The sequence below is a fragment of the Marmota monax genome, unplaced genomic scaffold, assembly GCF_021218885.2.
Source record: "Marmota monax isolate L192 unplaced genomic scaffold, Marmota_monax_Labrador192_F-V1.1 WCK01_AAM20220418_F8-fsc00160, whole genome shotgun sequence".
NCBI lineage: Eukaryota > Metazoa > Chordata > Mammalia > Rodentia > Sciuridae > Marmota > Marmota monax.
Window position 1 is genome coordinate 3,639,786 of NW_026694183.1, and position 13,926 is coordinate 3,653,711.

The 13,926-nt window shown below is 42.9% G+C and overlaps 1 pseudogene; it reads right to left on the reverse strand.

The window, feature by feature from the left end:
- Window positions 1-9,432: 9,432 nt before the first annotated feature.
- LOC124107756 (vomeronasal type-1 receptor 4-like) lies at window positions 9,433-10,614 on the reverse strand (annotated as a pseudogene).
- Between the last annotated feature and the right edge of the window lie 3,312 nt (window positions 10,615-13,926).

The following is a 13,926-nucleotide window of genomic DNA, read 5'->3' on the forward strand; positions in this document are numbered from 1 at the left end:
ATTGAGTTACAGCAGCCCAGGAACATTATCTTAATGATGGCTTAGAAGATTTTATTGAGGGAAATAAGGCCCCAAATGGAAAATAATTATTTAGAATTATTTTTAAGACATAGATTTGCAATAGTATTAGGTTTCAGGAGGAGAAGAAGATGATGGAATGTGCAGTTCTGTGTTTCAGGGCCTGGTGAGACACTTCCAGAGCCTGGATTCCAGGGATTCCTGGGAACAACAGATCACAGCAGGAGGTGGACAAAGAAGGTGGAAATCAAGGCACATCAAGCATTTAGGACTCTGATCAGGGGACAGGCTGCCTGTGTGAAAGACAAATGTGCAGGTTATAAGGCACATTTTCCTCTGAGCCCCAGGCTATGTTTTATCTTCAACCTACATTTCAGTACTCTCAACTCTCTAAAGAGCATGATCGTTATAACAGGCAGACTACCCTGTGCACTTGTGTCTTGGATTTTCATGACACACACACTCTTCTGCCAAGTCGATAACTGTCAAAACTCATCAGAGACAGTGTTTTCAACCTCCCTTCATACCCATGGGTCAAACTACAATGATGTGAGACATTTGTGGTGCTCACATCTTGGGCCGGGCTACTGTAATGCAGAAGGCTGAGGCCAAAATTGCTGCTCAATATTCCCCAGTGATCCACACAAACTCCATAACATGGAATGTCCAGCAGAACCAGCACTCACATCATGGTTGATAACCCAGGATAACAAAGGACCCTGCGTCCTGAGGACTGCAGCATGAATAAAAGCTACTCTTTGGTCTGGCATTTTTGTCTGATTCTTATAGGAACAGAATTAGTTTCAGAAATGTAATTGCAGAGGAAACGATAAGATGTTCATTTAGGTTAACAATGAAATGGATGAGGTCAATATCTCAACCATACTTCTTGGATTTTGGAGTTTATTTCACTATTTAATTTGCTTGGGGATACTTTCTCCGTGACATAGTTCTTCCTTCACCTGAACCATAGTCCTTCTTGGACCTCTGGTCAATTCCACATGTGTCTCCACACTGAGCAAGTCCATGAGAACATTGTCAGGTCATCTCAGGCTACACTTTCACCACAATCCACGCTTGGGCATGATCTGTACTGCAGGGATCCTACTGTCATTATCCTGTTAAGGGGTCACTATTCAAATTATTCTTTGAACTCGCACAGTGTTGGAGTCCTGTTCCTCTACAGGTTCTTTTGTGCCTTCCACCAACTATGCAGTTTATGTTTTGTGAGTTTGAATGGTTTGAATTTGTGAACTAGTCACGGATTACCATGGCGACCACACAGCTGTGAGCCAATCATCAGCCGGCAAACTTCCAGCTGCCGGCTGATGATTGGCTCACAGCACCACACTCTCATTTTTTAAAATGCATCTTGTCTTTAATCATGATATGATGATTTCAGGCTCACCCTCAAATGTTTTGATCATTTTATTTTCCCTAGTTTCACTAAGGCATGGCCTCTCTCCCTCCTCACCCTAGCCAGAGGTTTTCCTTCACACAACTTCTCTCCTTGCTTGGGACATTTGCCATTTCCTCATTTTATCATCCAGATCTATTCACGGTATTCCCTTCTATATTAATGTAGTCCACGCTCCCTCTGGCCAGGGGCAGGAGGCCAGGCATGACATCTCAGGCTCTCATCTGGACATATCATACACAAGCTGCATAATCTTTGTGGATGAATGGGATCAGCCCCACTTACATGAGCAGAGGGAAAATGTACAACCAAAAAGGATCAGAGATTCTTATGAACAGTTGTATTCTAAGCAATTAAATTAATTACAAAAAATGAATAAACTTTTAGAAACCTGCCAACTACCAAGAATGAATCATAAAGAAATAGGTAATCTGGGTTAACTCAAATGAGAAAGATGGAATCTGAATTTTTAAATTGTAGATTGATGGGAGGTCTGGGACAGGAGTTCTTCACTGCTGAGTTTTAACAAACATTTGAAAAATAATACTAATTCTCTCATACATCAAAAAATATATATAAGCACAAAAATGAGTACCAAACTCATTTTGCAGAAATGGTATTATCCCAAATCAAAGGCTTGACAGGAATCCCACACTGTGCAAAAGGATTCCAGCAACTGAGCAAGTGAGTTGTCATAAGTGCAAGGAGGTTCAGCATTAGAAAGGTCAGCTGTGTGACCACCCCCAGGAGTAGACTAAAGGAGAAATCTCCTCATCAACCTCAATAGACACAGAAAATCATGGGATTAAATGCCACACATATAAAGTTAAAGTTGTTATGAGCTAGGAATAAAAATGATGTTGTTACTATAATAAAATATCAATAATGTCAACAATACCATTTTGGGGTTGAATATAGAAAGCTTCTGTCATATCAGATACCAATGCAGATAACTTCTCTCTCTGCTTTTGCCCCTCATGACAGTAGAGGGCTTTATTGTCAATACAGAAGGAATAATTTATAATCACTGGGAAGAAGGCAACATTATTTTTTTTACCTACACAGATTAAATTGTAGACAATAATGTTGGCTAAATCATATGAATCATTTGAGAGATTATTAAGGCTACTGGGAGAAAATCAGCATGAAAATCACTTGAGGTCTGTATTCCACCATAAAACTATTATTCAAACACCATTGAAGTATGACACAGTTAAGCCGCATGCAATAAAATGAACCTACCAATTGTTACATGATAAAATTAGGCTACGCCTCCAACTGGACATGTATGAAAAGTAAAAGGAATCTGGGAAGAGAAACTAAAACTAGCTACAGAGCAGAAAAAGGAATAATGAAGTGACCCTGGAGCTAAACTGCTCCAGAATAACCCCGCATCAATGGAGGCACTGAGATGGAGACAGAGCCTCACAGAGACCAGGGCACAGGAGACCCTGAGGTCAAAGGCGGGACTGGAGGGAACTCTCACCTGTGCTCTAATCAGGAAGGAGAGGACCCAGAACAGAGGAAACCAAGTGCTCTCAGTGTTAAAGGAAAACTCAGTTGAAGACAGGATGGATTTGTAGAGCTAAGAAGTACAAACGACTTAAACACAGGCCAGATCAGAAAGGGAAACCATGTCTGCAGAAAAGAACAGAAGAGTTGAAGGAACTAAGAGAGAAGAAGATATGGGCATATCATGAGAGGAAGAACATTCAGGAGGAAACCAGACATCAAATGCAGTCCTTACTGGGCGTGGACTGGGCAGGGGGAAAAGAGCCCCGGGCTCCCCTCCTCTCTCTCCAGGCCTAGGGCTGCAGGGCCCTGCTCCAGGCAGTCGGCCTCCCTGACACGGTGAGGAGTCTTGGAAAGGTTGCGCCTGGCCCTGTATTTCAGGGGCAGAATGACAGGACCTCTCCTCCCAGGGCACATCACTCACCTGTCCCCTGTTGCCCCAAGGACCTTGTTTACTGTGCCTCATTTTGAAGCCAAGGAGGAGCAACGGGTCCTCTCCCAGGGGCACCGGGAATCTCCTGGTGGACTTCCAGGTGGAGTGAGTGCAGTCACTGCCTGAGAATGTGGTTTTCCCAAGATGAATCCAGAAAGTGAACTTCAGCATCCAGGAAGTCATTAAAGACTAGTTTCCACACAGCTGGTGGAAATGACCACAAGCCTGGATCCAAGCTGACCCTGAGCAGGACCCTGAGGACTCAGGAGGCCACTGTGCCTCCTCTGCCTACAGTGGGTTTTACCTTCCTCCAGGCTCCATGCAGCACAGGCTGGTGCAGGGCACAGGGTGAACTGCCACCACAGCACAGGGAGCAGCCATGTGTGGAGCACGCGTGGCCTGTGTGGACCTGTCTCGCCTTTCAGAATTGTGGAGACGTGGGAAGTGCTCCAGAACTGAGCTCTGAAATGTTTCCCATGCAACCTGTGATAGAAGCTCAATAAATGTAGTTAAAGCACATTTCTAACGCGATGAATTGTGAAATGAAGTCCGTGACTCTCAACACCTAAAATACATGCTCCCAAGACTAATGAAATGTCAGTTCTCCTAAGGCCCCAAATCCCCGCATTGCCCATATATCCTTCACCTTCTAAAACCTGTGCAGATTTAAATTTACCAGTACAATCTTTGGGTTGTTATGGGCTTATGCTTTTGCAGAAGGCTTATGCTGCATGAATTCTTCTCAAGTTGACATTTTTATCTTCTAGAGGGATTTTCTATTTTCTGGAGCTTAAACTTGAAGTTGCTGGTTACTCGTTTTCCTGCTGCCCTGCATTCCTTCTGTGAATATGCCCTAAATCCTTCCTCCCTGAATTGATAGATGTTATCTCTATGAACTTTCCTTGGCCTGCACCCCTGCATGAAAGGCTCTCTGTGATTATTGGAGAGTTTCTTGCATTTCTTTGGGGAACATATAAAAGAGAGGAGTTAATGACACTAGGTATGTGTGTCATTAATTGTGATTTCCCATCCATTCCAACAACATCTTTATAGACGCTGACAGTATTTAAATGGCTTGGCTCTACCAATCATATGAGGTTCAGGAGGCTGTGGGATTTGGCAATTTGATGAGTATACTGTGGTCCTGATTACTAATGGTCCTGAATACTAGACATTCAAAAATCTTAGTTGGCTCGTAGTTCATGTGATTCACATTTTGTGAAGTAATAATCTTAATTTTGACCCGTATACATAATTATATACATAATGAGTTATCTTTCTCTTTTTGCTTTCAATATTTTTCTACATCTTTGCCTATAAATAATGCAGTCTGAACAGTCTTTTTGTAGATCTCTCCAGATTCAATGTCATTATCAACCATGATGTTTGCTTCCTTAGCATATTTTGGAGGTTTCGATGTTCTTTCCTGCCATGGCCCCTCTGTCCATTTGTCTCTTTTCCTTCCTCCTCATGATGCACATCTTTCTGTATGGCAACATTCCGCCCCCGTCCAGCACAGGCAGCTGAAGTAAAGTTACTCGTGTGAATTTGGGGTGACACAAAATACCACACGGACACAAAATACCTTTTATATGAGCTTCAGGACAGCTTTCCTGTCTCCTGGCCTCAGGCTCCCCAAAGGGGGCAAGAGAAGGTCACCAGAGGCTGAGGAGAGAGAGCAAGCATGTTTGGAAGTGGGCTTTTATTTTTGGAAGTGGGCTTTTATTTGGGGGGGTGTCACTGTTTCTTAGAACATTCTATCCAAAAAGGCAGAAGGGGTAGGATTACAAAAGAACAGGTGAGTGTAACTCAACCCCAGTGGGTGATGCCTACACCTGGACAAGTACTTTTGGTCAGACTCTGGGGTGAGGATAGTAGCTGAGCCAGGCAGATATCCTGTTGCTTCGGCTCTCATGCTTGCAGTTAATCTCACTGCCAAAAATACTGCATTAAACACTGGCACAAACCTGTAATCCCAGTGGTTCAGGAAGCTAAAACAAGAGAATCGCAAGTTCAAAGCCAGCTTCTGCAACTGCAAAGTGCATTGAGACCCTGTCTCTAAATAAAATACAAAATAGGGCTGGAGATGTGGCCATGGTTGAGTGCCCCTGGGTTCAATCCCTGGTACAAAAAAAAGGAAAAAAAATTGTATTAAAAGCACAGACAGGCTCTGACCTTGAAGATGAGTCACGTGAACAGTCCTTTGTTACCATGTGAATGACGGGGTTACAGAAGAGACCTCAACCAGATGAGAAGTGTTATTCATCCAGCATATGGGGACCAACCTCTGGTGGCTTTGATTGGAGTGTCGAGAGCTATGACCTGCCCAGAATGCATGTGGGTGATTGGATGCTTTTGGAAAACACGGGCACATACACTGTTGCCACTGCTGCTACTTTCAGTGGATTCCAGAGGCCATCTATCATGTGATGTCATGACCAACACGGCAATGCAGGCAGCAAAGTCAGAACCATGGCTTCCCACCCGAAGTGGAAGAGCAGGACGTGGGCACTCTGCCTGTGCCTTGTGCTCAGGAAAGCAGCATGAAATGTCACCCGGCTGTGAGCACCTCCACTAGTATCAGAGTGTAGGTGTCACTCTGAAGCTGTTCACTGCAGGGATCTGGGGGACCACTGGACTTAATTACTGCTAGTTTTGAAAGTTCTCCATAAGAGTAGGTTGGCCCAGATGCAGTAGTGTGTAAGATTAGAAGGTGGGGTCACACTTACCCATCTTCCTACAGAAACTATTGAATATTTGTTTGGTATGGATTTTTATTCACTTTTCAAACAAGCTACTAGAGAATGTCCCCTCAGCTGCCCAGCTGGCATTGGTAGCTTGTACAATGTCAGGATAGGTCAAAAGGTTAATGTTGTGACCTGTTTTGAAAATAAAGTATCTTGAGGGCTGGGGATGTGGCTCAAGCGGTAGCACGCTCGCCTGGTATGTGTGTGGCCCGGGTTCGATCCTCAGCACCACATAAAAACAAAGATGTTGTGTCCGCCAAAAACTAAAAAAAAAAAAAAAAAAAAATTCTCTCTCTCTAAAAAAGGGTAAATAAAGTATCTTGAAATAAATAAATTAATTAAAAAATAAAATTTTGTAAAATGGTCGCTGGTATAGCTTAGAGAAGGAATGGTCCTGGGTTCAGTCCCCAGTTTTTTTTTCTCTCTCTCTCTCTCTCACACACACACACACACACACGCACGCACGCACACAGTCATAGAATGAACAAAACCAAGAGGCAACTATGGTTTTGGATAATAATGTGTTAACATAGGTTCCGTCATTTTAAGAAGTGTTGAATTCTGGTCGGTAGATTGAGAGAGGGGAGGCTGTAAACCCTTATGAACAGGGTAAAAGGGAGGGCCTGAACCTAAAAGTGGTCCAAGAAACACATTTTACAACAACAACAAAAGCTGAACCAACTTCCTGAGTTACAACTCTGCCTGTGTACTGCCTTGGAAATACGTGGAGCGTCCTTAGCCCTTTTGTCTTCACTGTCAGTTATTAAGATGGGCTTCCATTAATAAAGAAAATACTGCATTTTGCAGTGTCTTCCATTTGTTTTGAAAGCACACCATGTTGTGAAATCTGCCTCTAAGTTTGGATTCTGTCACCCTTGAATATTATCAAGATGAACAAAATCAGATATAATAAAACAGGAACTGAGTTTCCAGGGGTTCATGGAAGAGGGAAAGAGGCACTCAATGGAAACAGCTTCCTGGCCACCTACTGCAGACATAAGATAGAATGGCAGGGAAAGAAAAAGCAACCCAGGAACCCTCACAAAAAATCGTGGTGAAAGGAGTTATCCACAGCTTTGTAACATATCACTTAAGTCAGATAAGTTCTCCACAGAGGTAAGGTATATGCACACAAACACAGGTACCTTCACATACACGTGTTTATATGTAAAATACGAGGCTGGGTAGATTAGGGACCCTCTTCTGAGGCCCTATTGAACTAGAGTTTTAAGATGAAACTCAATGCACTGCTTGTGCTGACAGGTGGGTCTGCGCAAGCAGCAGGCCTATTAGCCAGGAAGTGTGGCAGCAGACCCAGCAGCTCATCTTCAATTTCTTCTTCTTTCTGGGTTCTTGACTCATTAATCAGAGAATGAAACCCACAGACCGGGATGAGTGAGTGTGGAGTTTATTGAAGAACAGAACTCTTATAGCACAAGGGGGAAACCAACAGCAGGTTTACGGGCCCAGTGTGCTGATCTAGGGGTTTAAATAGCACTTGGTCCAAATTTATGATAATGAGGGCTTGGAAATGTACTGACGCTCTTGCTCTTGATCAGTTCTGGAGTCCCATCTTTTGTTAGGTCTGCCCCACTTATATTTTCTCTTGGCAGGTAAGGAAGCAGGAGGTTGATGTCATCAGATGGCGCTGCTGTGCTATCTGAAGGGCACTTACCGCCCACATCTGCACACGAGGGCACAAGTTACCCTTCAGTGGGATGGGCTGGCTGAGAAATAAAAGCTAAGAAAAGCAATACCATGAAATAACCACAGAACACAGAAAGTAGTGTCAAAGTGAGGGCAGCAATGGGCAAAGCTGACCAGAGGGGTCCGGCTTCTAACAGAGAAAAGGGCCCGCGCTTGCTTTATTTATATTGGAATACATCAAAGGCTTCCTGTAGAAAGTTCTTCACCAAAACAGGATAAAGGTCAGGGCAGGTAGGCTGCTCGGTTTCTAGGGGGTCACTCCCATTTCCGGTGCTGCAGGAGACCTCTGCAGAGCTGAGGGGGAGTTCACTTGTGTTTGGGCCCTCTATCCCGGTGGGACTGGCATGGGAGGTTCCCTGTACCAGATCTACCCCTTCACTGGCTGTGATGCTGAAAAAGGTCCCCACACATTTCACAAATGGCTTCAGGCAGGAGCTTCTGCAATGGGCATGCCCACTGTGTGCAGGCCACCTTCCTGGGGATGATGGGTCAGTTTGCCCTGCCTCGGTGCTGGCCCACCACACCGGCATGGCAAGTTCCACACTGCCACAAGCGACCAACGCTCCAACCCACCAGGGCTGCCACTCTGTAGCTCCACAGCTCCACTGTAGCCTCCCAGCCAGCACCAGTAGGCAGGCTGTGCGGTTGGCAGCAGGGATCCATGTCACTTTCTCACCTTGATCAGTAGAAATGGTGAGGCTGAGGGCCTCCCCACGCAGGAAAGGAAATATGAGCCATGGTGGTGGACAAAGCAGGAAAGGATTCAATCTACAAATCCCTGTGTGACATTCTGAGGATCTGAGTGAAGCACTGGCTTCTACAGAACAAGGACTTCAAGTCGGGGAGGTGGGAGTAAAGAAAGGGGGTGTGGGGCAAAGATTCCGCAAAGTCCGTGATGACAGCAATGGAAAGGGGCTCTCTGCCTCTCATGGAGAATGACTGAGAGAAGACACACGTCAGCTTAGACATGAGAGACTGCATCCAGATAGGAAGCCCTCCATCCCAATGTGAGTGGGCGTCACTGTGGAGAGGTTTCTGCAGACGTCAGAGATGCCCCAGGGCAGCTCACTGCAGGCTCAGAGTGAATCTCTAGGCCTCCCAGTTCTCCTCCCCAGCTCTATTTGTAGAGCTCTCCTCATATCACAGATATGATCCCTGCACCATGAAGAATCTATTAAGTCCCTTGGTTATCATGTCTTATGCTCTCAGGACACTGGAGTACATCCAAGCCCTAATATCTTGCCTGGAAGATGTAAGGAGGGCAATGGGCATTGGTGGGATACACAGGCAGTTTCTTAGGCCAGCACACTGTAGTAGAAGCATGATGCAAACTCCAAGTCAATTTTACATTTTCTTGTTGCTGCATTTCAAGAGAGGAAAAGCAAACAGAAGAGTTTTAATAGCATATAGAAAATATACTCATTTTACTCAAAATGTCTTAATTCAGACATGTAATCAATGTGAAAGCTATTCCAGTGATATATATATATATATATATATATATATATATATATATATATATATATTCAAACTAAGCCTTCTATTTTGAGTGCATTTTAGATTTATAGAATAAATGAACTCAAACTAGTGGCATCTTAAGTGCTCAAGTACTACATGGATCTGCTTTTCCCATACACATCATTAAGAACTCTCTTCTGTTAAAGCTTGGGAAGTCAGTTCAGCCATTAAATATTCCATGGGAACCTGTTATTCTTATCAAGGAAAAGGATGAAATAAGTTGAGAAACAATTTTATTATTTTTCATCAGCAAAAACGGGCAGATGGTTGGGTAGCATGATGATAAAACTGCGCTAATCCCCTCCAGGCTTGGAATTTTCTCATGTGCATAAAATAAATAAAGAGTCAGACAGTTGTTTGAGAAATAAAAGAACACAAACCAACCTACAAGCAGGAGGATGGTGCGGGTGGCTTTGTGTTCAGGAGATGTCTGGGAGGAGACGTGGGATCTGTGGAGGTGCAGGGCTCTCCTGCGGTGTCTGTAGAGGAGATTCACCATGTATAGGCTGGTGCCGATCATGAGGAGCACCGACACCAGATCTCGAATCACCAGCAGACTCATAATATATGTCCCTGAGTTCTGATTCCCAAACTGCCTGGTTTGACAGTAGGCATCAACATAGCCATGACCAACCAGAGTGAAATTGCTCCTGGCTGTGACAGTTTCAATGATGCGTAAGTAGATGAGCATGTTGAAGATCCAGAAGAAAAGGAATGAGGGACAAGTCCATGTAGAGAGCTTACATTTAAGCCACGCCCACTTTGAGTTACTGGGACTGACAGTGATGGCTTGAAAGGCACTCAGGAGAGAGGTGGTGCACAGGGAAACACCCCGCGTCACTCTGTATGTATAAAGACTACTTTGCAACCAACACTGTCCCCAAACCATCTTACTCCAAAGGATGACATGATATGTGGTATCGATGTGAATGTGATTGTCAAAGCGTTGGCCAACATGAGAAGAGAGAAAATGGGTTCCATAATCTTCTTCACATGATGCTGAAATAAGAAGGTGTGCATATACAGCAGGAAGAGGAATGAGTTACCAGGGACTCCAATGCACAGCTGAAAGATGAGGAAAACCCCAAAGACTGTGTTCCTTGGAAACATTATTTTATGATTATTTTGCTGGTGATGGAATCCAGGTCTTCAAGCATGCTGGGCAGGCGCAGTACCATTGAGCTACCCCGCCCCCAGCACAGAAATATTACCTTAATGATGGCTTAAAAGTTGTAATGAGGTAAACTAGGCCTACAATGAAAAAAAAATTACTTACAATTGTTTTTAAGACATAACTTCTGCAAGAACACCAACATTGCAGGAGGAAAAAAGGTGGTGAAATGTACAGTTTTCTTGCATGTGAGGGTGTAGTTAGACAGTTCCAGAGCCTGGATTCCAGGGATTCCTGGGAGCAACAGATCACAGAAGTAGGCAGAGAGAGAAGGGGAACTCAAGCCACATCACTACATTCCTGGATAGTGAGCAGGGGCCATGCAGCCTGTGTGAACGGCATGTGTACAGGTTATCTGGCATGAGCCTCAGACTGTGTTTCATCCTCAGCCTGTGTTTCCGTAGTCTCGCCTCTCTGAAGAATATGATCCTTCTAACAGACAGACTACACTGTGTACTTGAACTTCTGCCTTGGAGTTTTCATGGCACACACCCTTCCTCCAGGTCAGTGACTGCTAAACAATCATGCAATACAGCGTGTTCCATGTGGAAACTTTTCACCTCCCTCCCAACACATGGGTCAAACAGCAGTGATCTGAGACACCTGACCACAACTTGTGCACAACTTGTGCAGAGCTACTGACATGCAGAAAATTGAGGCCAAGACTGCTGCTCAATATCCCACAGGGCTCTGGACAAACCCCAGAACATGGAATGTCCCGCACAACCAGCACTCATACCATGGTTGATAATCCAAACAAGGTCCCTGTGTCCTGAGGACTATGATATTTGTAACATCTACCCTTTGGTCTGATTGTTTCTGAGTGCTTATGGAAACAGAATGAGTAGATTCAACAATGTTATTGCAGCAGAAATGACTGGACATTTTTTCAGGTTAATATGCAATTGAAGAGGTCAATATCTCAACCACATTTCTTGGAATTTGGAGTTTATTTCACTATTTCATTTGCTTACGGATACTTTCTCCCACTGACCCAGTTGTTCCTTCACCTGAACCACTGTCTTTCATTTCTTCCTGGACCTGTGTTCAGTTCCCCATGTGTCTCTACACTGAGCAAGTCCATGAGAACATTCTCAGATCATCTCAGGCTGCGTTTCCACCACCATTCCTGCTTGGGCATGATCTGTACTGCAATGATCCCACACTCATTATCCTGTTAAGGGAGCAGCACTCAAATTATTTACTGAGCCCCCACAGTGTTGGAGTCCTGTTCCTCCACAGGCTATTTAGTGCCTTCCACCAACTATGCAGTTTATGTTTTATGAGTTTGACTTAGTTGAAATTGTGATACTTGGGCTGGGGCTGGAGCTCAGCGGTAGAGCATTGGTCTTGCATGTGTGAGGCCTTGGGATCAATCCTCAGCACCACTTAAATAAAATAAAGATATTGTGTCCACCTACAATTTAAAAAATATTAAAAAAAAAAAAAAAGAAATTGTGATACTTGCCATGATTGACTATGGTGACCATATTGTTGTTTTTGAAAATGCACCTTGTCTTTAATATGTGATAATGGTTTCAGGTTCAAACTTGACTACTGTGATCACCCATAATAGTAGATTCAAAGACATAAATCCATCATCAACCTCAATAGATATATAAAACCAGTGATAAAATGCAACATATATAAAAATTAAAATTTTTATGCTATAGGTATAGAAAAAATTATTTACTATGGTAAAAATATGAACCAAGTCCATGATATCATACGTGTGGTTTAACATGGAAAGCTTTGCCTTCCAGATCACATATGAGTGAAGATCTGTTCTCATTACTTTTGCTCCTCATGACTGCAGAGGGCCATTATTGTCAACAGAGAAGGTACAGTTTATAACAACTGCAAATAAAGTAATATTATCTTTCTTCATATATATTAAATCTTATGGAGAATAACTGCAGGATCAATGACTAAACTATTTGAATTATTAGAGGGATTTTTCAAGGTTATGGGGAAGAAAGTCAGTATAAAAATCATTTTGATTGCTGTATTATGTCACAAAAGTATTATCAGAACACCATTTCGGAAGGATACCATTTAGATAGCATAGAATAAGACAAACCTCAGAATTAATATATGATAAAAAGTTGTTATGCACCCAGTTGGAAATGATATGATAAATTAATCTAAGTGACTATAGCATTTAATGAAATGAATGTCCTTTAATTTTTAAAAGGTAATATATGTATTATGTTTATTATATTACATATTTCATATATACATGTATATGCTCTGAAAACTAAAACTTAATCGTAGAGTAGAAAAAGGAGGAGTAAATGAAGTTGGATGTAAATCATTTGAAATATAAGCAAATGTCAATTGAGCCATTGAATATGAAGATGAGAGTGTGAGAAAGATCACACAATACAGGAGACCTAAGATTGTCATGGAACTGCATGGAAATTTCACATATATGTTAAAAGAAAATTCAAGATCTGCACATCAAGAATGTGTGTCAGATACTTTCAACAAAACTCAATTGATTTAAACAATGACAGATATGCAGAGTTATAACAGATACTAACACACACAGGAATGAAAGAATGGAGATAGCACAGGCATATATTAAAAGAGAATTAAGAGTTAGAAAGTGGGCTGGGTTTGTGGCTCAGCAGTATAGGGCTCACCTCGCACATGTGAGACCCTGGGTTTGATCCTCAGCACCACATAAAAAAATAAATAAATGAAATGAAGGTATTGTGTCCAACTACAACTGAAAAATATTTTTAAAATATTGTTTTAAAAAATGTTTAGTTTTCAGTTGTAGTTGAACACAATACCATCATGTTATTCATTTATTTTTATGTGGTGCTGAGACACAAACCTGAGCCACAAACTAAGTCCAAAATAAATATTTAAAAAAAGAGAGAGAAACTAGCCAGGTGTGGTGGTGCACACTGTAATCCCAGCAGCTAGGGAGGCTGAGGCAGGAGGATCGTGAGTTTAAAGCCAGCCTCCGCAAAAAGCGAGGCACTAAGCAACTCAGTGAGACCCTGTCTCTAAATAAAATTCAAAATAGGGCTGGGGATGTGAACTCAGTGGTCGAGTGCCCCTGAGTTCAATCTCCAGTATCCTCCTGCAAAAAAGAGTTAGAAACTAAGAGAAAGGATCATGCATGTACATTATAACGGAAGTATTAAAAATAAAAATCTAAAAATAACTGAAATCTCTGTGCAGAAGTTAGACGTGGTAATGGGAATACAGACAAGGACTTCCTACCTTACTCTCTCTTGAGGCCGAGGGCTGCAGGGTCCCTGCTCCAGGCAGTCAGCCTCCCCAACACAATGAGCCATCTTGGAAAGGCTGCATGTGGCCAGTAGAGACTGTATTTCAGAGACAGAATGATAGGAACTCTACTCCCAGGGGTCATTGATCACCTTGTCAC